We start from the raw sequence: 25,121 nt of genomic DNA on the forward strand, positions 1-25,121 counted from the left end.
AGCAGTTAGTTGTTGATCAGACGTCGCACGTTGTTTCGCAATGCGAAGGTGCACGAAGTTTACTCTTTGCAAAACAACGAAAGGAGGGTGGGGCCCATTTCTAAAGGAGGATGACTCAAGTAAGGTAAAGAACATGCATGTTTTGCATGATCTGACGATGCGCATTGTTTCGAAATGCAAAGATGCATGAAGTTTACTCTTTGCAAAACAACGAAAAGGCAAAACACTTAGAGAAATTTTTGTTGTCCATTAGAGCCATTTTTTGGATTCGATTACGAATTAATTGTCGAAGCATGTGGCTTAATTGATTCTAATCAATGCTTGATTGTCGTAATAATCTTTACATAAGTTGAAGATTTGGCATGAGTTCAAGGAATCTTGCATAGGAACTAGTGCACAGAGTGAATTTTCTCGAGCAACAAGTAAGTTTCTGCAAATAGTTTAACAATTACAGTTTGATTGGTATCACTAGGTGTTTGATTTCACAAAGAATCTGTCTGAGATTTAACTCAAATAATTATAATTCCGAGATGGCACCACGAAGAGAATTTAGGGGGAAGGTTAATTACCAGGAGAGAGCCATTTGTGATGACTTTTTAGAGCAATTAACTAGGTCCACTAATGCTTCAGTTAAAGTAAAGGAATTGGTGCCTAAAGCTTCCCGCTTGAGAATTGGCGATGGTTTATATGATAAAGGGAATTGGTTGAGGGATCCCCAGATAGGAATATCAGGCTTGGGACTCTTCAAAGTGGGGTTTAGCTAGAGAAATTCCCCTGCTCCAATGAATAGTATATGAGAATTAAATGTCGAGAAGCTCATAGTCCCTAGGGTTTTCATGGGCGTGGACCTGCTAACCCAAATTGCAAATAATTATGATCTCGATACCAAGACTATGAAGAATGTAACTGGTGGGTCTCTAATTGAAATAAATGATGATGAGTTCAGAAGAGTTTTTAGACTTAGTGAGGTATCAAATTATTTAGAGCCCATCAATTTTGAAACACTAGCAAAGGTCTATGAGGCACAAAGAGATCACCTCAAAAATGACCCCTTGAAAGAATTCTTCGCCAAAATAGGAGGACTTACAGTTGTAGGCCCTATCACCATGGAACCCTTGTCTTTAAACCTATTTACTTTGAGGGCTAAAGGGATGTATTGGTCCTTATGTCAGATTCTTGGGGAAGATGCAGAAACTACTATGCGAACCCATTATATGCTCATGATAGCACAGATTTTGAACCCATCTCTAGCAGTGACTTTTGATTTTGCACCTTATCTCACTGATGCCATTCATGAGGGATTGATAGGGATAAAGAATGCTAAGGTGGAGAGACCTTTTGGATGGTATTCTCTCCTTATGCACATGCTTTTATTTAAAGGTGCTGAATATTTCGCTATTGAAATGAACCCGCTCAAGGAAAAGGATGGAGAGGAGATGCATGTTCAATTATGGAGCACAATTTTGTCTTGGGATAGGGAAGATGCAAGTTACTTGAAGTTTGATAGATGTTTTGCATCTAGGCTTAGAATCCTCTTGTGCCCACATAACCCTAGGATTCCTAAAACTCTCATTGAATTCCTTAGGCCTAAAGAATTTGCTGAAGGCATCAAAATTGTGCACAACTGGGGGATATATATTTGTACCCTATCTCTACTGTATTCAGAGTTTATGGTTTTAGAGGAACTCCATATTTGCTCCCCTATCAAGTCCCATTGAAGATAGGAATTGCTGAGATCTTGAGGCAAATTGGAGGTTTGCAAGAAGCGTAATTGAGAAATAGGGGGAAAGGAACAATTTTCCCAACTGTTACTGTAGCACATCAGCTTGTAATCACCAAGGGTGGTTGGACACATTTTGATGATTTCTTTCAGCCATACAAGTTGTCTACTGCAGTGGCAAGGTTTGCTGATCCGGAGGATTTCTTTAATGGTATGTTCAAGAAGAGGGCTTTATGTAAAGGTAAAGCACACCAATTTCACTTCCCTGAGGATTTAATAAGGAAAGAGTTCAATTTAGCTGAGCAAGAAGTTATGAAGGAAAAATGGATAGCCTTTAAGAAAACTTTGGATTTCATTCACTATTTTGACAACAATTATGATCCTCTAGTTAGTTTTCATCCTTTTCAGGAAAAGATTAAGTTTTTGGTAGATTATTTTGAGGATTTAATGCAAACTCTGAAGGAGAAGAAGGAGGCTGTGATGAAAGTCAATCCTGAAAAGGCCAAACTGGTTGTAGCCAACCCTTCCTATGCCAAGATGATCTCTCCAAGAAAATATACAGTGCATAAAAGATCAAAGTATAGTGTACTAATGCCAATAAGGGAGGAGCCTTCTACTTCAAAAGGAAAAAGGGCATTAGAAGATGTGGTTGAGATTCCAGATTCCCCTAAAAGTTAGAAAATAGGGGTAGAAGTGGAGACAGATGAGCCCTTGTATTCTCCTTCCCAACCCCCAACACATATAGGGGATGAACATGTAGTAGCAGAGAAACTGTTGCAATTAGGAAGTCTTGGGGAAATTGCTCACTTATGAGAAGTTGCAAGAATGAATGCCTGAAGAACCAACAAGTGCCCAAATGGACTTAACTATAGAGGAATTTATAGGTAAAGAACTGGACCCTATCATTAAGCAGACCAGTGAGGAGTTTTTGGCAGATGATAGTTTTATCAAAACAGGGTCCTTTTTGTAGTTTGTTTGGAGAAAAAATATAGACCATTTCAAGGCAAGATGTGAGAAAAGAAAAAATAAATGTCCTCACAAAGATACATCTGCAGTTGAGGCAGATGTAAAGCAAGAAATGTTGACAAAATTTGGGACTATTACCTTAGAGCAAGGAATGAAGATGATTGCAGAAGCGGGAGTTTTGATTCTCTTTGAATGGGATATAGCAGATGCATTAGTGCTTGAGGCAGTAAGGAAGGAAACAAAGCCCCTGGAAGTAGTGACTTATAGTAATGATCATGTTGCCCTAGTCATGTGGTCACTAAGGAGGGAGGAGAGCAAAAAGAGGAAGGACACCTCAGAGTCTAGCTATCCTAGAGGCATGATTGTGAAGAGAGTGAAGGACATAGGGGTAGTGGAGGTTGCTAGCACAATTTTGGAATCAACAAAATTCAATATGGTTGTAGTTGAGAAAGAGGCCAAGGAAAAGGCTGATCTCCAAGTTAAGTTGGAGTTAATCTTAAAAGCTTATAATGAAGCTAAAGTTGAAATAGCTCAGAAGGATTGTAGAATTGCAAAATTGAAGAATCAAATAGTAGGGCAACATTAGAGAGGTGAATCTTCTACCTTGATGATTGCCTCTTCTCCAGCTAAACCTCCATCTGCTGGTCCAATCATTGAGTTTCCCTTGTCCCCTATAACTTCCGGTTTCCAATCTACTGAGTCTATCCAAGATGAAATGGAAAAGTTGAAGCAGGCTCAGGCTATGTTTGCAAGTAAATATGAGGAGAAGGTCAGGGGGACATTTTTAAAGTTTGATGACACAATAGGGGCTTCTATTGTGTGTGTGTGTGTGTGTGTGTGTGTATATATATATATATATATATATATATATATATATATATATATATATATATATATATATATATATATATATATATATATATATATATATATATATATATATATATATATATATATATATATATATATATATATATATATATATATATATGAAAAGAGTTTTGAGCATGTTGACTGATTTAAAGGAAGACAAGGCTACTTTGGAGCCAATTTTAAATAAATGGATGGCAAGGGAAGCAAACTTGGAACTTGTGTGCTCAGCCAATGAAGAGGTAGATGCTGATGCCACTATTAAATCCACTTGTGAGTTGGTCAAAGGTATGTCCAGGTTGGCAGAGGGAAGAGCTGGTCTAGAGAGAAAAGCAAACCTGTATAGGAAGGAATATGCTAACCAGAAGTTTGAATTATTTCCTGGAGGTTTTGTTAGTACAAGCAAGTTAAAAGATGAAGAAGTATGGCTTGGCGAGTTAGGCCATAAATTGTCACAATGGATAAATGATGTTATCAATTCTAATGATACATCTTTATTCATTCGAACAATTGAAGAAATTGAAAAGATGAGGTCACATTATGGTTTTTTGGAGGCAAAAGTCAAGCAGTTAAGGAACACTTGGAAAAGATTAAATAAGTTGAAGAAGAAAATTGTTACTTACTCTTGGCCTAGTGTTGACATGTTTAAAGAATGGAAAGACAAATATATGATGCAAGAAGCGAAGGCTTAAGAATAGTCAATTGATGCTGCAGCATTGTAACAACCCTCAGGGAGTTAGGAGTGAAAACGATTGTAACCTATTTTGGGAGGGAATTACGGTTATAACAAACTATTTCTAGGAAATTCCGAAGCTTGTCGCATCCATATCTTTATAAATGGATACCGGGACTAGGAAAAAGATGATCACAAGAATTTTTAAAGAAACTCTAGCAAAATATATTTAGATTTTTCTGGTTTTTCAGAAATCATCCTGAGTTATGTATGACTTTGAAGAAGAATATTAATATACAGATCAAAGTATTTCGAGCCTAAATTCCCATTGTCTTCTTGTATGCATGATTTATTTACTAGTTCAATTAGATAATCTAGGGTTATGATTTTGAATGAGTTGCAAGGCAATTTTACAGAGATGTTTTAGGTTTTTCTCTCAAGGAGGGGGATTCAATATACTTAAAATCTTTATGTTAGTAAATCAATAGTTCTTCTTGAATTTGATAACTGGGTTTAGCATAAAAGGAAAAACTTATATATGTCAGGCGTATATGAAGTTGATGAAACCAAAGTGATGAAATGTATATGAATATCCTATTCAAAAATTTTATCTAGTCTTAGGTGACTTTGTAGCCCGGATAAGGCACTGATATCATTTGTTGGGTTTTCTATCTTTCTTGGAGATCAAAACTAAAAAAAAATGAATATGAATCTTTCCTTTATGTTCAATTATGTTTAAGGTGATAAGAGTTTGCAGAAGTTGACACTGGTCTTTTGTGAATCTTCTATCATAATTGTGAAAAGTGTTTACAAATGGTATACCCACCTAAGCTTATTGCAAGCTTGAAGTGTAGAAGGTTTTTGTATAAACCTTGTTAAATGTTGTCTTGGACTTCCATTTTCTTGTTCTCTCCATATGCGATAGAGGCTTAAAATTCTTATAGAGGAAATAAGGAGATTAGAAATTGAGGACAACATATAACATGGTGTGTTATAGGCTACTACAATAGAACTTTGGTCCTCTATCCACCTTTATCAACCTCCATGCATACAGATTTACTGATTTAACTTGCACAACTCTGCTACCCAGATACAACACTATATCAATTACTATGATCTTCCTCTGTGATGTTCATCATTGTTGCATCACTAAAATTGCCATCATGATGTCTCTCCATGCCTTTGCATCTCTCTGCCTCTCCATCTAGTGGGTGTCCTGCATATCTCTACATTCTAGTGAGTGTGGAGCTATCACTTGCACATTCTTCTTCAAGCTGCTCATGGCATTTATGGAAATTATAATCTCAACATCTTTGTCCATTGCAACATCTCCTACATGCCTACTACATCTTCTTCCAGTGAATGTCCTATATGTATCTCTACAACTCCATCAACTCAACCCTGCACACACACATATTGACATCAGAACCTCAATGCCAACAATCTCCCCTTTGGCATTGATGTCAACACCAATCTTCACTCTCCCCCTTTGACAACAATGGCAAAGGGGTTGGCTGCCAACACACGTAGACATGTTCTTCTCCCCCTTTAAATCTGTAGTATGTAACATGAAATGTATCTCAAGCTTTCTATGTCTTGACTTGTCTGTGCATTTCTCCCCCTAGTACACATGATTGTATACACCACTATAGCTAGATGAACCAATATTACAATATATGTTGGAAATGATCCAACATTACAAAAATAACCTGTGATCAAGTCTGCTCAGCTCCCCTTGAACCATATATTTATTTTCCTTTGGATTGATGCATGTATCATGACTGTATTCATCCCTGTACTTTTTGTCATGCATCTGCTGCAATTCTTCTTTCATGTCTTGAACTAGTAAACACTCTTGCTAGAAATTTCTCTATCATCTTCCATCTGTTGTACACATAATCTTAGCTCTGTTATTTTTCTTTTCATGTCTTGCTACATCAATCGATCCTCATGCAATCTCTGTCCTTGCAAGTACACGGTATAGTATTGATTATTTCATGCACACACTGTTGTTTCAACATTCACTATCCATTCCACCTCATTATTTTCAACATATCTTCAACACTTGCAGCAGTAACCAACCTTACATATGTAGATGTGAAGTTTTGACCACATGTCTTTTCACAGAGATCATCATGCCAACAAAGTTGAATCTTGATGTGCTATAAGGCATAATCATTTCCAATAAAAATAATTACAACAAACATTCAAAATTTTGACTGTCTCGGCATCAATCAAATTGTACATAAATAGTCATCATTTTGATCAACATCCTTATTTTTGGTTCCTATCCAATAAACTGTCTCTACATTAGTACTTTTCAAAATTGGGGGTGAGAGATGTGATCAATATGCAGCTCCCCCTAAGGTCCTGCATCTCTCTAAGTTCGAGGAGATATCACTTGTGCATGGAATGCATCATGTTGGCCAACAAATACATTCTTCCCATTCTCATAACCTTGATTACCTTTTCTTCTCCAATCTTTCTTGATCTCCTTCCTTTTCTCCATTGCAACTTCTAGAGCAACACCAATCTTCTTCTTGTACTGGACAACCCTTGCTCTACAATACGTTGCAGTGTGGCCATAGTTGTAACAGTAGTAGCATATGATGTTCTTGCTAAACAAGGGAGTGGAAAGAATTTTGTTGAATCGACTTGTTCTCCTTCTCTAGTCCACAATTTTGTGACCAATAGATGGAACAATAGAATTTCTTGACAAATCAAACATCCTTCTATTTTTGTTCCATGTGTGTCCATGTCTAGCATAGGTTCTATCCATTCTTTCATGCTGACCATAGTTGTTATACATTGCATTTTTATTGAAAGGGGAGATATAGGAGCTGCTATATAACTAAGATAATTTCCTTCTACATTCATAACTCTTATGACCAAGTTTATTACAATTATGACATACAACTTTCCTATTAATTAGGACAATGGTAACATTCTTGCTCCCATACTTTGGAGGTGATCTATGCATGTGTCTACAATGTGACATACTATGTCCATATGCATTGCATCTATGACAAAGTGTATTTCTATTTCTAGTGGCAACAACTTGACTTATTCTAGATCTATTTCCACATTCAGTTGCCCTATGTCCATAATCTTTGCATGAATAGCAATAACTAGAGAAAGAGGAATTATGACTTACAAATTTATTTTGCCACAGGTGTGGAGATCTTGTAGGCTTGTTTTCGCCATCTCTTCTCCTTCTATTGTTGGTCTTGGGCAAAGAGTTTGTAGCAGTTCTTCCATTTGATCTCTTCTCTCCAAACATGATTAGTCTTGTGAGCAACAACATGTTCTGGTCTTCTTCTAGCTGGAGGTCTCCTAAACTTTCTTCTAGTGTTCTCATTTCTGATGAAGCTATTTTCATTCAACTCGCCTTTTCGTTTTGGATCAGCAGTAGTCTTCATTTTCATATTTTCACAAGTTGTAGTTAGATCTATCTTTTTCCTTGGGGCATTCTTGACTGTGAAGGTATGTCTATTACCATTCAAGCTTGAAGACACAAAATTTATGTTACCTTTTGATGATTCTCCACTGGTTGAACATTGGCCAACCTCACATCCTAATCCAGTGGTATCCTTTGAATGCTTCTATTTACTCAACATTTCATCTAATGATTTGGTGCCATTGACATACTTCTTCCTTAGCTTATGTTCCTCTTGGCAACTCTCAAGTTCTTTGATGAGCTTTTCAATTTCATCTTTCAACTTTTGGGACTCTTTTCCTTTTGTCTCCACTTCTAGTTCTAATTCCTCACTCCTTCTCTGCTTGACACCAAAATCAGATTTTATTACTTCACACATCCCTTTGGCTTCTTTTAGTTGTGTTGTCAATACAGTGGCATTCTTGTTGGACTCTTCAAGATGTTTCCTCATCAAATCACAGTTCTCTTGGACTGTATTCTTATAATCTTTATATTCCTTTCTAACATTTTTCAATTCTTCGAGGGCACTCACCAACTCACCTTCGAGATCAACTTCAGCCTCAATTTCTTCACCTTCTTCATCAGTGCCAAAAGTGTCCTGTTTGTTGGATCAAGATGTACTATCATAGTAAGATGTTCTCTCCTCATCTTGTGTCCCTTATGCCATGAATAGATGTGATTCATTATCATCTTTATTGCAACTACTGACTGATCTACCTTCATCATCTACACATTTGTTTGTTTCATTATTCTTCTTGCTTCCACAATCTGATCCAACAGTGGTATGCTCATTTCCATAGAGTTTATTCAATCTATCCCACAAGCTCTTTGCAGATTTGCATCTATCAACCTCTAAAGATACTGTATCACGCAAACCACTAAATTATAGCCTTCATGGCTTCTGTATTGCAATCATATCTTCTTTTTGTATCAGGACCAACCAGAGGACCAGTAGGATTAGAGTAACGATTTACAACCAACATCCAAAGTTCATATCCTAAAGCAGACAAATAGACTTCCATTCTTGCAGTCCAAGTGACATAGTTTGAACCATGAAACATAGGTGTAGGGATTGACTCAAATTTAACCATTGTGTCAAGACACCGGAATCTGCCCAAGATGTAGAAAGATTTTCAATTAGGGAACCTTGGGCTCTGATACCAATTGAAGGAACACAATGGACCACTAAGAGGGGGGTGAATCAGTGGTAATCAATAAAAACTTTTGCCTTCTAAATATCTAAGCAACAATAACATTAACCACAAAACCATGAGCAAAGATATTTAGCAGATCAACATGCACACATAAAAGGCACATCACATAACACTAGATGTATGAGGAAAACCCAATGTGGGAAAAACCTCAGTGAGAATAGTTGCTAGAGTCTACTGCTCCAATCCATCCTCACAATCAAATCATTGGTTACAACTTTTATGGGCACCAACCCAAAGGAGAACCAACCCCTGAAGTTTAGGGCACCAACCCAATGAGCACCAACCCCTAGCTTTAGGGAACCAACCCAAGGAGAACCAACCCCTAAGGTTTAGGGCACCAACCCAAGGAGCACCTACCCCTGCTTTGAGCACCCACTCAGAGATTACAATGATCATAGATTTCAAATACAAATTATATGCCTTGTTGCAAATGAGGTTTTGCATCACCTTACTAATTTGCACTCTTTCCGATCTCTTCTTCTCTGTTCTTTGCTTTCTATATGTTTCTGCACTTAATCTTTACTCTTTTCTCTCTATCTTCTGCTTGGATCACTTCTCCTCTTCTGCCTTTCTGCCTTGGCTCTACACACTCTCGCTTGTGTTTATCTCTCACTTGGTCTCTGTTACTTTCTCTCTTTTATGTTCTATGTGTTTTCACTTTGTTCTACTCTCTGCACTTTCACTCTATAACCACTCCGCACCACTCTATGTTCTCTCTTGAGCTTATTTTCTTCTCCACAACAACACACACTTGTCCAACTTTCATCTCCTCAAAATGTAGTGACAAGTCTATGTTTTTTGTATTTGGAAACCACCTCCAGGAGGTCGGTTGGATCATAATTCATCACATGTAGGACAATTGTTGTTCTTCCTCATTGTCATGCCACATAGTCTTTACAATTTCCTTTGCACCATGCAGATCGTTCATTCAGTCGGTCCAGTTGGCAATCTGAGTCCCCAGACACACAAATAGCTAACCTGTGTTCATGATCAACTTTCAATCTGAGTCATTGATCTAGGAGGACTTGATCATCATTGTCATCGTGGCGGTTCCACGTGCCACATCATCCTTGAGTTTTTCTTTGTCTGCTTTGCCACTTGTCCACAGAGCTCTCGCATCTCAACTGCCTCAGCTACTCCTGATGAATCATGTCAAATGCCTCTCCATTCAGTCAGCTCTGTATTTGCAAGATTTCCCTCCAAGAATAGATTCAAAATCTAATCTCCTGGAATCGACCACTTGCATTGAATGACCCTGCTCTATTTTCTTCTTTTTGGTTTCTGTACTATTCACCTTCTCCACTAGGTTGCTATTTTTAGGAAACTTGATCTATCCAATAGATATGATCCAACCATTGTTGATCATCTAGAGCCCATCAACAAACCTCAATAGGTTCACTGTTAATGCATCTTTTATCCTCTCTGAAACCTGTCCTGAAGAGATCGTTAACCACCTCATTAAATCAACCATCATCTTTGTAAGCACTAACCTCTGCATATTCAATTTCATTATCGACTACTTGGGGACCACTTGTCTTCATTTTCTGCATCTACATCACTTCTCTATGTCATTCAACTGCCACATAAGCCTCAACATCTATCGACATGCATCTGTGGTATCAAATTTGTCATTCAACATTTCTAGTCATATTTGGTTGACCACCACGTGGATTAATCAGTCTGTTGGCTTGTAAACATGTCATCCAAATCACTTGGTCAATCTTGGTTAATCTCCCATGTGGACTTCTGATTCTATTCGCTCATAGACATGGTGGCAAAGTCAATCACAATCTTCAATTCTGTCAACAAAATACCCTTTCATAATTTCAACATGTGTCCTCTGATTCGCTCCGTATATGCCACGTCATCGGGTCAACCTTCTATCAATGTCCATGTGGACACACAAGCAACATAGATGTGTTCTGCAGATTGCATAACATTGTATGTTATGTGCCTCACATGTATGCTTGCCTATTCTACCCATGCGGGATAAGCCTACATGGGATAAGAACTCTTTATCTTTGTGTGGTGTGCCTTTACTTTTGTTAGCCCGCGCAACATTTGCATGGTCTCTTAACCCATGCGGGATAAGCTTTGTCTTCCCTTTCGTCTTTGTGCATCCTTATGTTTTCATACATTCCTTAACCCTGTTTCACTTCACGAGATAAGTTTTTTCCATGCTAGCAAAGCTTTTCCCTTATCCCGCGGCCCTTTTCTTATCCTCGCAGAGATGCGCAGGATAAGGAAACCTTTATATCCTTTGCTTTACTTTTGTTATCCCACCCATTCCTTGTGCAACCTTTTACTTTATGTGGGATAAGGGAATTTGTAATTTTCCCTTTAGTTTCTTATCTCGAGTGACTTTTGTTAGTCACTCTTGACACTGCGGGATAAGAGAGAGCATCTCTCCGCTTTGACCTCCTTTGACTATCGTTATCCCGCAAGGTTTCTTCATGCAAATAACATGGCATGGGATAAGGAGGTGTACTGTTTGCTTCACTTAAGTGTTATCTCGTGAGGTTATCTAAACTGTATACCATGTCACGGGATAAGATGAGTAGCATAACTTGCGTGTTATTGACATCCTCTACCTCGAGACCAGTATGACCAACCAGTCGTGTTATTGACAACCCTGGTCATATAACCATCATGTTATTGATACTTGCAAACACATAACCATCGTGTTATTGACACTTTCTGTTATAGTACACAACAACCCTTTGGTCATAGCGATAGCGATAACTTGAGTATTATTGACAACTCAGTCGTGTGTTATTGACATCTGTAGTTACACCTTTTCTGATTCAAACCGGTTTTCTTGATGCCTTCACCACTGCATTGCCCTTTGTCTTCTTCATCCAATTACTTGTCCTCTTAGAATATTATAGGCTTACCTTTTGTATCTCCTTGTGCATATAAGATGACGTGTTATAGGCTGTTGTAGTAGAACTTATACCCTTGGTCCTCTATCCACCTTTATCAACCTCCATGTATACAGATTTATTGATGTAACTTGCACAACTCTGCAACCTAGATACAACACGATATCAACTACTTTGATCTTCCTCTGGTATGTTCATCACTGTTGCATCACTGAACTTACCATTTTGATGTCTCTTCATGCCTTTGCATCTCTCTGCCTCTCCATCCAGTGGGTGTCCTGCATGTCTCTGCATTCCAGTGAGTGTGGAGCTATCACTTGCACATTCTTCTTCAAGCTGCTCATGGCATTTATGATACTTATCATCTCTACATCTTTGTCCATTGCAACATCTCCTGCATGCCTACTACATATTCTTCCAGTGAATGTCCTACATGTATCTCTGCAACTTCATCAACTCAGCCCTGCACACACACACATGTTGACATCAATGACAATGCCAACATGTACCTATATTCAAACTAGATAAAACCATCAGAATATGCAAAAAATTTAGAGATCTTAACAAGGCTTGTCCAAAGGATCATTTTCCTTTACCTAGCATCGACACCATTATAGATTTAATAGCAGGACACGCCATGTTATCACTCATGGACGGTTTTTTAGGCTACAATCAGATCAATCTAGCACTAGAAGATCAAGACAAGACAACTTTCACCTACCCATGGGGTACATATTGTTGGAACATCATGCCTTTTGGATTAAATAATGTGGGAGCAATTTATAAATGAGCAATGACCATAATATTTCATGATATGATGCACACATTCATGGAAGATTATGTAGATGATCTACTAGCTAAATCATTCACTAGGGAAGGACATTTTAAGATCCTGGATAAAATATTTCAGCGGCTAGAACAGTTTAATGTGCTATGAAATCCAAAGAAGTGTGTATTTGGAGTCACATTAGGAAAAATCCAGGGATACGTAGTATAAAACAAAGGCATTGACGTTGATCTGGCAAAGGTCCAAGCAATTATGGAGATGCCACCTCCCAGAAATATCAATCAATTAAGATCTCTATAGGGAAGGTTGCAATCCATAAGAAGGTTCATTGCACAACTGGCTGACAAATGCCTACCTTTCACTCATCTACTACATAAAAATGTACCTTTCAGATGGGAAGACAAATGTGAAGAATCCTTTGAAAAATTAAAGCAAAATCTCATGAATCCACCCATATTGGAGCCACCAATGGCTAGAAAACCACTTCTACTCTAAATATCCACTACAAAAGTATCTTTAGGAGCTTTGCTAGCACAAGAGGATTCTATAAGTAAAGAAAGGGCCATCTACTACATCAGCAGAACATTGAGCAGTTATGAACTTAATTACACATTCATTGAAAATGTTTGTCTAGTTGTAGTGTTTGCATCCCAAAAGTGACATTATATGTTAGCTCACACAATCAAGTTGATAGCACAGATAGATTCCTTGAAATATCTTCTCAGCAAGGCCACTTTAACTGGATGAATTGCAAAATGGGTAATGATTTTGAGTGAGTTTGACATTCATTACATTGACAGAAGAGTTGTGAAAGGCCAAATAGCAACTCAATTTGTTGAAGCACCATTGTTAGTCGATCATCCATTACATATTGAATTTTTAGATACAAATGTTCTAGCATTTACAACATAATCATGGGTACTGTATTTTGATGGATCTTACACCCAACATGGGTTGGGTGCTATAATCCTATTTGTCACTCCTCAGGGACACACAATCCCAAGATCCTACAGGCCGATGTTCCCTTGCACAAACAATATAGAAAAGTATGAAGCACTAGTCACTGGCATCAAGGTGACAATAGAATGGAACATTGCAGAGTTATTACTCTATGAAGACTCTTCATTGGTCATCAATCAGGAAAATGATGACTATCAAACAAAACATGGCAAGATGATGTTGTGCAAGAGAATGGTGGCTGACTGTAAGAAATAGTTTGCTGAGATCAAGTTTGAGTAAATTTTGAGACTCAACAAAAAAGTTGTAGATGCCATGGCAACCATCGCCTCTCTTCTACAAATTCCAAAACAACAAAGTCATGATGAGTTCTTGGTGGAACAATTATTTTCTCCTGCCTATGATAATCCCGCCACCCAGGTCATATGCCACCTAGTTGGTTCTGAATCTCCAATTTATAGAAAAATATATACCTACTTGAAAGATAATACCCTTCCACTTGATCTATCTTGGAATTAGAAACACAACTTTATCTATCAAACAACCCATTACACCATAACAACCAATACACTTTACTGATGAGGTCTTGATGGTACTCTCCTTAGATGTCCTGAAAGTGACAAATCTGAAACCACCTTACAAGAAGTTCACAAGGGTATTTTTGGTACACATTCAAGCGATCCTACTCTAGCCAAGAAACTTTTGAGACTAGGATACTATTGGCCAAACATGGATTTGTTTTCTAAGAAGTGTTAGAAATGCCACATCCATGGGAATCTTATACATGCACCAGCAGAGGAGCTACAACCATTTACAACATCATGGTCATTTTGTCAGTGGGGACTCAACCTTGTGGGTAAGATCCATCCCTCATCCTCAAATGGACACAAGTTCATAATCATAGCCATCGAGTATTTCACAAAGTGGATTGATGTTGTTTCATTAACCACTGTCACTGACAAGCAAATATCTTCCTTCAATTTAAATTACATTAATTGTCGGTATGGCATTCCTAGTTCCATTATCACTGATAATGGAGACCCTTCAAGAACCAAGATATGCAAGAAATTTGCAAAAGATTTCATATTCAACATTGCTTCTCCACACCTTATTACCCTCAAGGGAATGGACAAGAAGAAGCTTCAAATAAAACCATTTAAATAATCCTAAAGAAAACTGTGAAAGATGTTGGTCATGATTGGTATGTCCAATTAAATCCTACCTTATGGGCATATCAAACTAGTATCTGCACCCCTATAGGAGCCACACCATACATACTTGTATATGGATTAGAAGCTTTTTTACCCATTGAGGTTGAGATACCTTCACTCAGAATATCATTGAGAGGACTCATCCCAGATGAGGAATATAAGGTACTAAATAGACTACAAGAACTAGAACTATTAGATGAACATCGTCAGCATGTTTTTGATCATCTAAAAGCATATCAACAATGGATGTCTAGAAGCTATAATCATAGAGTTAAGCCAAGAATTTTTCAGGTTGGAGACTTAGTGCTAAAAGAAAATCCTCGCAATCAACAAGATCGTGATAAGAAGGGCAAGTTTGAACCAGACTGGCTAGGACCTTTTATCATCATATCGGCATATGGTTCTGGGGCATATCAGTTATCTACATCTGAAAGAGACTTGTTTGATGAACCTATCAACAACATCCATCTCAAGAGGCTCTATATCGGAGTTACTCAATGCACATAAAATATTAAAAAAAAGTAGGAAAATACAAAAAAAAAGGAAAAAAAATCAAAAGGTATAATTAAATAAAGTAGTGAAAACTTGGCAACGGACGCTATTTTTGATTGATTGGCTCTTCTATCTATTAGTACATATATCATATATCCATTTTTTTCCTATCATTATCCATATCTGTAAAGAGACCTTGTATATACCTTAGATGTCACAGTAATCTCTCACCATAATTTTGTAATCATCATAAAAGGTTGTGTCTAAACTAGGGGCAAAATCCTAACCTCATTGGGGGAAATTCACTTTGAGCTAACAACATGCAGACAACTAAATAAGGCAACATGCATATCAAACAAGGATCACAAAAATCAATAGTGAACATTGAAACCAAGTTCCAAAACACTCACAAGCAGAATCCAAAACAAAACCAAATTCAAATCCATTAGTAGGATTTTTTTTATCTGACAAGTAGCATGAATGAGTGTGAATGTTCATCTATGGTAGTTTAATTTTTGTTATCATATCTCCTGAGTGACTCAAGGATGTCTTAAAACTAGAGAAGCAAGGAGGGAGATTGATATTTTTTTTGTGTATTGTTTGTTATTGAATCCTTAATACTATACAAATTTGTTGCAAGATGTGATCGATAATGCATCATCGAGGATATTTTGGGTTTGTATAGGAAGAAGGCTAACTCTTGCTTGTTTTATGCAAGCAACACTTAGGTCATCTTGGTTCAATTATACCTCGACGCTTGTGTCATTTTGCAATATCAAAATCCATGTAACTTGTACTCAGGTCATCATGGTTCAATTATACCATTGATGTTTGTACAAACTTCCAACATTTTAAAAGCTCAATGATGATAAAAAAGGCACAAACAATTGATCAGCAGAATGACAACATTGAATAATTAGGCTTGCATAGTTACAATCGACATACACATCATTGCATTTAGTTACATTTATTACCAGTACATTCATCCATATAATTGAAAATCTAGTAGCATTTGTATTCATTCATATCATTTAAGTGCATTTTTCACATCATCATTGCATTCATTAAATAAATAATCATCCGACATCATCATGAAATCATTCTTCACTTTAATATCTTCATCATTCATCCAACTATCATCTATCTTTGTCTTATACAAGATGTATCTTTCCTAAAACTAGACGCGATCATCTATCTTTGTCTTATATAGGATGTATCTTTCCTGAAACCAGACGCTTTGATCATCTTTGTCTTATACACAATGTATCTTTCTTGAAACCAAACATTTTGATCATCTTTTTCTTATAAAAGATGTGTCCTTCTTGAAACCAGACTTGATCTCAATCCAATCAATCCAATCAATCCTACCAATCTAATCAATCCAATCAATCCAATCTATCAAATTAATCAATTAATCAATCGAACCTATCAAATCATCAAATTATGAATTTATATCATTGCCTCGCATCAATAATGAGGTCAATTAAACTCACCCTATCAGTGACTCTCATCAATCATGAGGTCACACAAGCAATCTTGTCCTATCAGTAACTCTCATCAATCATGAGGTTACATAATCAACCAAACCTATCCAATTATCAAATCTCAAGTTTAAATCATTAACACTCATCGATTACCCAATCAATAAAACTCTATCAATCATTTGATCAAGCGAAAAACATCAGAACAATCAAATACTCAAATAATTTTATCGAGAGATTAATCCTAAAAATTCACAAATATATTCGATTCATCTCTCGAGGGGGCATCATTGCATCATCATCGCATCATTATCCAACAATCCACATACTAGGGCAAATCAAAACTTTTGTCAGCAACATCAAGCGAATTTTTTCTTTGAATCAATGTGTCACCACACATCACTTCAAAGAGGAGCAAAATGTAGACACCTATTTTTGTCCACTTGATTAAATGAATTTTATATTTGTTTAATTATCATTTATCCAACTATTAATTAAATTCATATTTAATTAATCCTTTCCCCTTTTCCAACTATTAATTAAATAAATTATTTAATTTATTTGATTTAATTCACTTAACCAAATTTAGACCATTAATTAAATAAATAAATCATATTTATTTAATTCAAACCTCCTTCACATTTAAATAAATTAATATTTATTTAAAATCCCCAAATCCCATCTCTCAGTTAAATAAATTAATGTTTATTTAAATCCTTGAATCCCATCTCTCATGTTTAAATAAATTAATGTTTATTTAAAATCTCAAAATCCCATCTCTCACATTTAAATAAATTAATATTTAAATCACATCTCTCACATTTAAATAAATTAATGTTTATTTAAATCCCTAAAATCCCATTTCTCACATTTATATAAATTAATATTTATTTAAATTCTTAAAATCTCTTGCCCACTTGCACTTTCTAGAAAATGCAAGTTGCAAGTTAACGTTCTTCCTAATCATGTCTAAACCCCTAATATTAGCCTAATCACCCTTTAATGGTTTGCACACTCCTAAACCAAAAGATTGACCCAAAACTCCTCAACTCAAACCTTTAATGACTTTTTAAAAAGCCTTCAAGCCTTTAATGACTTCCTTTAAAATCTTCAAACCTTTAATGCTCTCATTCTAGAGACTTCTCAAGCCTTTAATGTTCTCCCTCAAAGTTTTCAAACCTTTAATGACTTCCTTCAAGTCTTCAAGCATTTAATGCTTTATCCCCCCTTTTCTCATTTAAATAAATTAAGATTTATTTAAATAAAATCCAAAATTCACATTCACATTTAAATAAATAAATATTTATTTAAATATCTATCCAAATGCAAGTTGCACCAATAAATTGAAATAAATAAATTTTATTCCAATTAAAATCCTAAAATCCCTCCTACAAAATCCACTTGCACACTAATCCTCCTTCTAGATTCTTCTAAATCCTTCTAATTAAACCTAAACCCTTTCCTAAACATTTGCACATTCCTAAACAAAGAAATTAGGAAGGATTCACTTCTCAAAGCATTAAAGGCTTTATTTCTTCAACAAGTTAACCCTCAAAGTCTTCATAAACCATTAAAGGCTTAAAAGTAACTAACCCACTTGTGACCCTTAGTTAGAGTCTTTCTCTCCAATTTAACCATCCCTTTAATCTACACGTCTCTTCAAGCATTCATTGCTTTGACCATGGTTATTTGGATAAAAGAATTATCTATTAACTCAACCCTAACCAAATCCCCTAGGGTAACCCTCATGTCTCTTCAGGCATTTAATGCTCCTTCTCTCTCCTCTAAAGCCTCCTCATGGTGACACTTGTCAACATGGGATTAGGTTGAAAGTATCACAAGGATTGAGTATTATGAAATCCTAGTCCTTGTTAAGATAATTTAATCATAACCATCCAATTCCCTATTTCTTCTATTAATAGGACTCACTTCTTCATTTTGAGGGATCACCAAGTCTTAGTCTTATAATCCAGATTTTGCCTCTCTTTGTCTCAATCATAAGCTTAAGCATTTAGAAGCATTTTTATTATTAGCATAGCATATCTCATGTTAGCATAGCATAATATAAATATCATAACATGTTTAGTTTCTTTATCATAGCATAATCTTCATCATAGCTAGCTTTGTTATAATCTTATAGATCTAGAATGCATTGCATATAGATCATTTTCATCACATATCACTTGTTCTTGGAGTTGTCATTCTAAAGGTTAGTTGCTCAATGATCTAGGAGCAACCATAACTTGATGAATCTTTGAAGATAGAGGACAATGGGACGTCTTGCAAGGTTTGTTTATTTAACTTATGTTATCTATTTGATCCTTTTCATATAATGTTTCATTGGTATGCTTTTTATTCTGCTCTTTATTTACTAACACCTCATTTCAGATATACAATTATTATTATTGCAAGAGTTTGACATAAGCATAATTATAAGTTTAATGGTAAAGAAATTAGGGCTTCTACCATTAGATGTAGTGAAAACTGCTAATTTTAGGACTTAGGACCATTACATTCAAAAGAGGATTTCAATCCAATAGATCTAGTCACAAACCAACAAGGATTAGGACTAAGAAATCTGATTGGATTGATTGGGGATCTCTCTTTTGTGAGTTGAATTGAATTTGTTGAAAATAAAGGTAAAAATGTGGAAACAGTAAGATAGAGTCATTGGATTAAGCCACGAATCTGGATTTGAGCAATATAAGCATATTCAGACCTGTTCCTCGAAAGAGGTCCTAAAAATCCAGGACCATTTCGTCTACACCCTAGTCCTTCAAACTTATTGCACTCCAAAGGGGGATTGATTCGTCACTGTAAATAATGCTTATCTCGAAGATCGTAGCTTCGTACCTATTTCCCGGTTGGGAATAGGGGTTTGCCTAAGTCAAACATCAGTTTAGGAATTAACGTTCAATGAAATATTACAAATATTGAAATAAATAATGGAAAGGTATACCTCAAATATGCAATGACTCATAAGGATGCTTTGCTTCTTGAATGTAATCATGTATGTTGTATGAAATGGCATGAACATGACAAAACCCTAATCACACACACATGCTTGCATATGAATGATGTAAATTTTCTCCACAATAGATGAATGAAGAATATGCAACCTTGAAGGTCTCTAGAGATGCTTGAATGATAGATTGATTGAATGGAGGCTCTATAATTCTCTTGTGATGTGTCTATATATCTCAAAATGAGAGGTATGGACTTCCTTATACACTTGCCCATCAAAAAACACCTTAATTTCTAGACATAGGCCGACTTGGAGATCACATTCTCGCCAACTCAAGGTGACCATTGAAGGGGGCCAATTAAGGTCCTAATTGAGAGGACCAATGCGCCACACTATGGTCCTACCCAACTAAGGGCCAAAAACAAGGGTCTAAGTGATGGGAAAATGGAAAATGAGGCTAGAATTGAATGGTATGGGAAAAATCAGATCCCAATCTAGCTTCGGGACATGCATGCTAAGAGGAGGGCCAAAATGTGGACCAAATTATAATGGAGTACAATTTAAGATGCTATATTTAGCCGCCACTTTAGTAGGAGTACGAGTCTGTGCAAATACTCACGATAAATTAGACAAAAGAGAGATGAAGAAGAGGAGGCATGAGGAGCATGATCACAAGGAGTGGAGTGCAAGACATCCTAATTTCAAGGGACTAAGCCCCCAATCTTAGGATCTTAACTCACTCAAACATATGCAAGGGCACACAAGACAAGACAAAAATAAAAAGACAAACAAAGACAAAAAGACAAACAAAAGGCAATCAAAGACAAAAGACAAAAGACAAAGAGACCTCGATATCAATATGTCTCAACAACTAATATCATTATTGAAAAATGCCATCTCAAGAACACAAGTGACCACATAAAAGAGTAAAGCATGCATCATCCATGAACCATCAATAACAAATTTATGAGTTCATGAGAAGAAGGAAAGATAGAGCATGAATACGTGCTAGATATGTTTTCCTAGGTGATCAATGAGAGGAATGATGAGAAAGGACATGAATACTTGCCCCTAGATATGTTTCTAGGTGATCCATGTTGGGGAGGAGAGTAGGAATAGTCTAGCCATGTTCTGATCATTCCACTCATCCTCGTGCATGTGTGCAAGTGATGATTGGTTTCAAGTATATAACACCTTGTATAAGAGTTTGTTTCCTCTGGTTTCGAGCATGCATAAACTTGTTTAAGACATATAATGCAAATGCCAAGGGGCGAATGTATGAATGCCAAGGGGCGAATATGTGAATGCCAAGGGGAAAATGTTTGGCTTCGAGAACATCTCATTTAAGAATTTGTTTTCTTTGGTTTCCATGAAGGAGATATCCTTCAAGAAGCAATGTTATAAATCTAAGCTAAAGAGGAGAAACTCTTCAAGCAAGGATAAGATAGTTGAAAAAGAGATATCCTTCAATAAGTGTAAAGAGGATCCTTGGAGGAGAAGATACCTTTGCTAAAAAGACATATACCTCCAAGAGGTGTTTCTTGAACAAACATAACATCTTCTACCAAAAGAAGGGAAGGGGAACAAGAATGCATACCTTCCCCCTATTGTTAGGGTAAAGAGATTCTTGATGAAGGACAACACAATTTTGACCCAATGTGAGGGGTAAGGTTTATAATAGATATAAATTGCCAAGTGAAGAAGAGGCTCTAGCTAAGGAGTTACACCTCTTGTATAAGAGAGAATCCTTGAGTAAACAACAACTTAACACAAGGAATGATATCAAATCATAAGCAAACACCACTAAACAAAGGAAAAGTAGATCCTTAGAAAGGAGAGAGTTAAAAAGAAAACATTTCCCCCCCAAGTGTAAGGACAATGAGAATAATTACACAACCTCTAAGGAGATATTAAACATAAGAAAATTCACAATGTACTCACATGAAGGAATATTCAATGCAAGAAAATACATTTATATATGTGAAATGCAACTCTAAAGAAGAGGTAATCTTCAAAGAAAGAGAGAAGGAAAGAAATATCACAAACTCCCTGAAGGAGGGATTTATCATAAAAGACATACCATTTCATGCAAGAAAGGATATCAAAATATGACAAATACAACCCCTAAAGGGAATAGTGATACTTTAGACAAAGATAGAGGAGGATAAGGTTCTTTCCCGCCAAGCATAGAGGCAAGAATGGACCATATTGCTGCCCCAAGGTGTTTGAAATTGAAAAAACACCACCTGTAATGACAAAGAGCCCCCAATTAAGTTAACTAATTGTGTCATAGTGTGAGGAGCAACATGAAGGGTGAGAAGAGCACTAAGGCACTACCTTCTCACCAAGAAAGAGAGCAAGGTTAGTTGAAAGACTTATTTGAGTTTTATCGAATTGTTCTTGAACAAATTCCTTAAATGATTTACACTTTCTAAGAGAATGACAATCACGATGATAAAAAATACAATGCTCACTTCCTTATTTATGCTTTTTACTAAGCTTTACGAAAGGAAAAACATTTTTGTCATACTTTAGTTTCCAAAATATTCTAGTTGCTAACCTTTCTTGATCATCAATAGAATTTGTCTTTGTCTTTTGTAATGTATCATTAGGATTGCTAGAAGAATAAGGATTGTCATCTATGATTTTAACTATGCCTCTATCAATGAGTCCTTTCATTGCATTTTGAAAATCTAGACAATCATTGGAAGAGTGGTCATTAGTTTGGTAATATGAACAAAAAGGAGGTTTTGAAGAAGAAGTACTTTTAGTTGCACGAATGGCTAGTTGTCTTGCATGATGATCTTTGAAGTCTTGAATCCTAAGAAGTTCATCCATAGGATATTTATGATCATTTCATAGGCCTTTTGTATTAGTTTGTGTAGGAGGGTTTATAGGGACTCAAATTCCTTGTTCAAAATTTCCAAGTCCTCGTCCTCTAAAACCTTTTTTCGATATTATGTTAAAGTCACTCCTATAAGAATCTTTTAATTGAGAATGAGGAGGAACATTGTAATATATTTCTTTGAAATTTGTAGTGTAAGTGTGTTTAGAAGGAACAAAGGGATTATTAGATGAAGAAGGAATATCTTGTGAAGGAAGATTTTTCTTTCTTTCATCATGCATATCCTCTTTGGTAGATTAGGAAGGAAGATCCTTATCATCTAAGACCTCATATTTACTTAATGTTATGTTGGGAGATAGATCATGAATGAAATGCATAACATCATCTTCTTTACAAATGCTTTGATGACTAAGATAGGCTCTAGGAGAATAAGGAGGATCTAGAGAGATAGAAACACCAATAGTTTGATTTTGCCCCCCTTGCACTAGGGTATGTGTATGAGAAGAAGATGGTGCCATGTTACTCTTCAATTATTTCTCTCCATTAGAGAGATCATTGTTAGGAGTGTTATCTCTTTCTTCACTCACACTCGATATCCTAGGAGAGGTACAAGTATTGGGTTTCTCATTAGCATCTCTAGAATTGGGATCTAAATTTTTTTTGAGGTGATCTACATATGAAATTAATTTTCCCCAAATAATAATAATAAAACAACATGCATTATAAATGAAAGTTTTAAGATCAAATTGATTGAAAGGAAGAAATTTTGAAACTCTAGAAACACAATCTGCCAAAGTGCTATGGATGAAAAGAAGCAATATGAAATGAAATAAGCCATTATCGAACACATGATTGTGATAAATGCAAGTGAAAAGAAAGGTGATCATGTGTGAAATATCAAATAAATCAAGCCTATTAAGTGCCATTATGAATGTTTTAAAATTAGATCTGAAAATTGAAGTGAACGATTTTGCAACCCACAAACCAAATTAACCAAAAAAAATAAAATTGAATTTGAATTTTGAAATGTTTCTAAATTAGATCTGAAGTAATTAATTCAATTAAAGTAATCCACAAGCTCAGTTTTAGAATTAAAAAATTAGGTTTTTCATGAATTTAACCTCTAAATTTTTTAATTCAATCAGAAATTAAACTTGTAAATGTAAATTTGAATTCGAAATTGCATAAACACTTAGATCTAAGAACATAAGTTAGAATTAAAGGTGTAAGGAGTTGGGTTCACCAAAATGTAATGGTGAAGAAATTAGGACCTCTACCATTAGATGTAGTGAAAATTGCTAATTTTAGGACTTAGGACCATTACATTCAAAAGAGGATTTCAATTCAATAGATCTAGTCACAAACTAGCAAGGACTAGGACTAAGAAGTCTGATTGGATTGATTCGGGATCTCTCTTTTGTGAGTTGAATTGAATTTGAATAAATTAGGGTAAAGAGTTGAAAATGAAGATAAAAATGTGGAAACAGTAAGCTATAGTCATTAGATTGAGCCAGGAACCTAGATTTGAGCAATAAAAACAAATTCAGACTTGTTCCCCGAAAGAGCTCCTAAAAATTTGGGACCATTTCACCCACGCTTTGGTCCTCTAAAATTTTTGCACTCCAAAAGGGGATTGATTCATCACTGTATATAATTCTTAAATTCTAAAGATCGTAGCTCTGTACCTATTTCCCGCACACAGAAAGAATGGGAAATAAGTTGGAAATAGGGGTTTTCCTAAGTCAAACCTCGGTTTAGGAATCAACCTTGAATGAAATATTGAAAATAGTGAAATAAATAATGAAAAGGCATACCTCAGATCTACAATGACTCGTAATTATGCTTTGCTTCTTGAATGTAATCACATATGTTGCATGGAATGACATGAACGTGACAAAACCCTAATCACACACACATGCTTGCATATGAATGATGTAAATTTGCTCCACAATAGATGAATGAAGAATATGCAACCTTGAAGAGCTCTAGAGATTCTTGATGATGAACACTTCAATTCTTGAATGATATATTGCTTGAATGGATGCCCTATAATTCTCTCGTATGGTATGTGTAGACACCTAAAATTAATATTTGATTAATTTAAGCTTATCGACATAATTAATTTATTTATTTGTGTTATCCTTATTCCTCTCATAATCAATTAAATCTAATTTAATTAATCTTGTCACTATTGTCCAATAATTAATTTATCAAATAAATTAGTTATTCCCCTATTCCTCTAAAGTCCCCTCCAATAATAGTTTCCTCTAAACCCACTCAATTAATTAACCTAGTCATGTGATTCCTACAAATCACTTTTCCTAATCCCACTCAACCTAATTAATCCTTCTAGAATCTCTCATAATCATGCTTATCATTATCCCTCAATTTTTAATTCCCACTCATGTCACATCAACATTGAGTCTCTCGAAGAAATTCAAATTTCTTTGAATCCCTCAATGCATCCTTATTTTGGAATTTTTAATTCCTCATATTTGAAATTCAAATTTCTCCCCCCGTTTTCCCAAGGAATTTTATATTCCTGTTTATTTTTCCAAGGCACCCTTGACCCATGCCTTCTATCTAAAATCAATCTCAACCCTTCATAATCAAATCAATCTT

Source organism: Cryptomeria japonica, chromosome 4, assembly GCF_030272615.1.
Source record: "Cryptomeria japonica chromosome 4, Sugi_1.0, whole genome shotgun sequence".
NCBI classification, from domain to species: domain Eukaryota; kingdom Viridiplantae; phylum Streptophyta; class Pinopsida; order Cupressales; family Cupressaceae; genus Cryptomeria; species Cryptomeria japonica.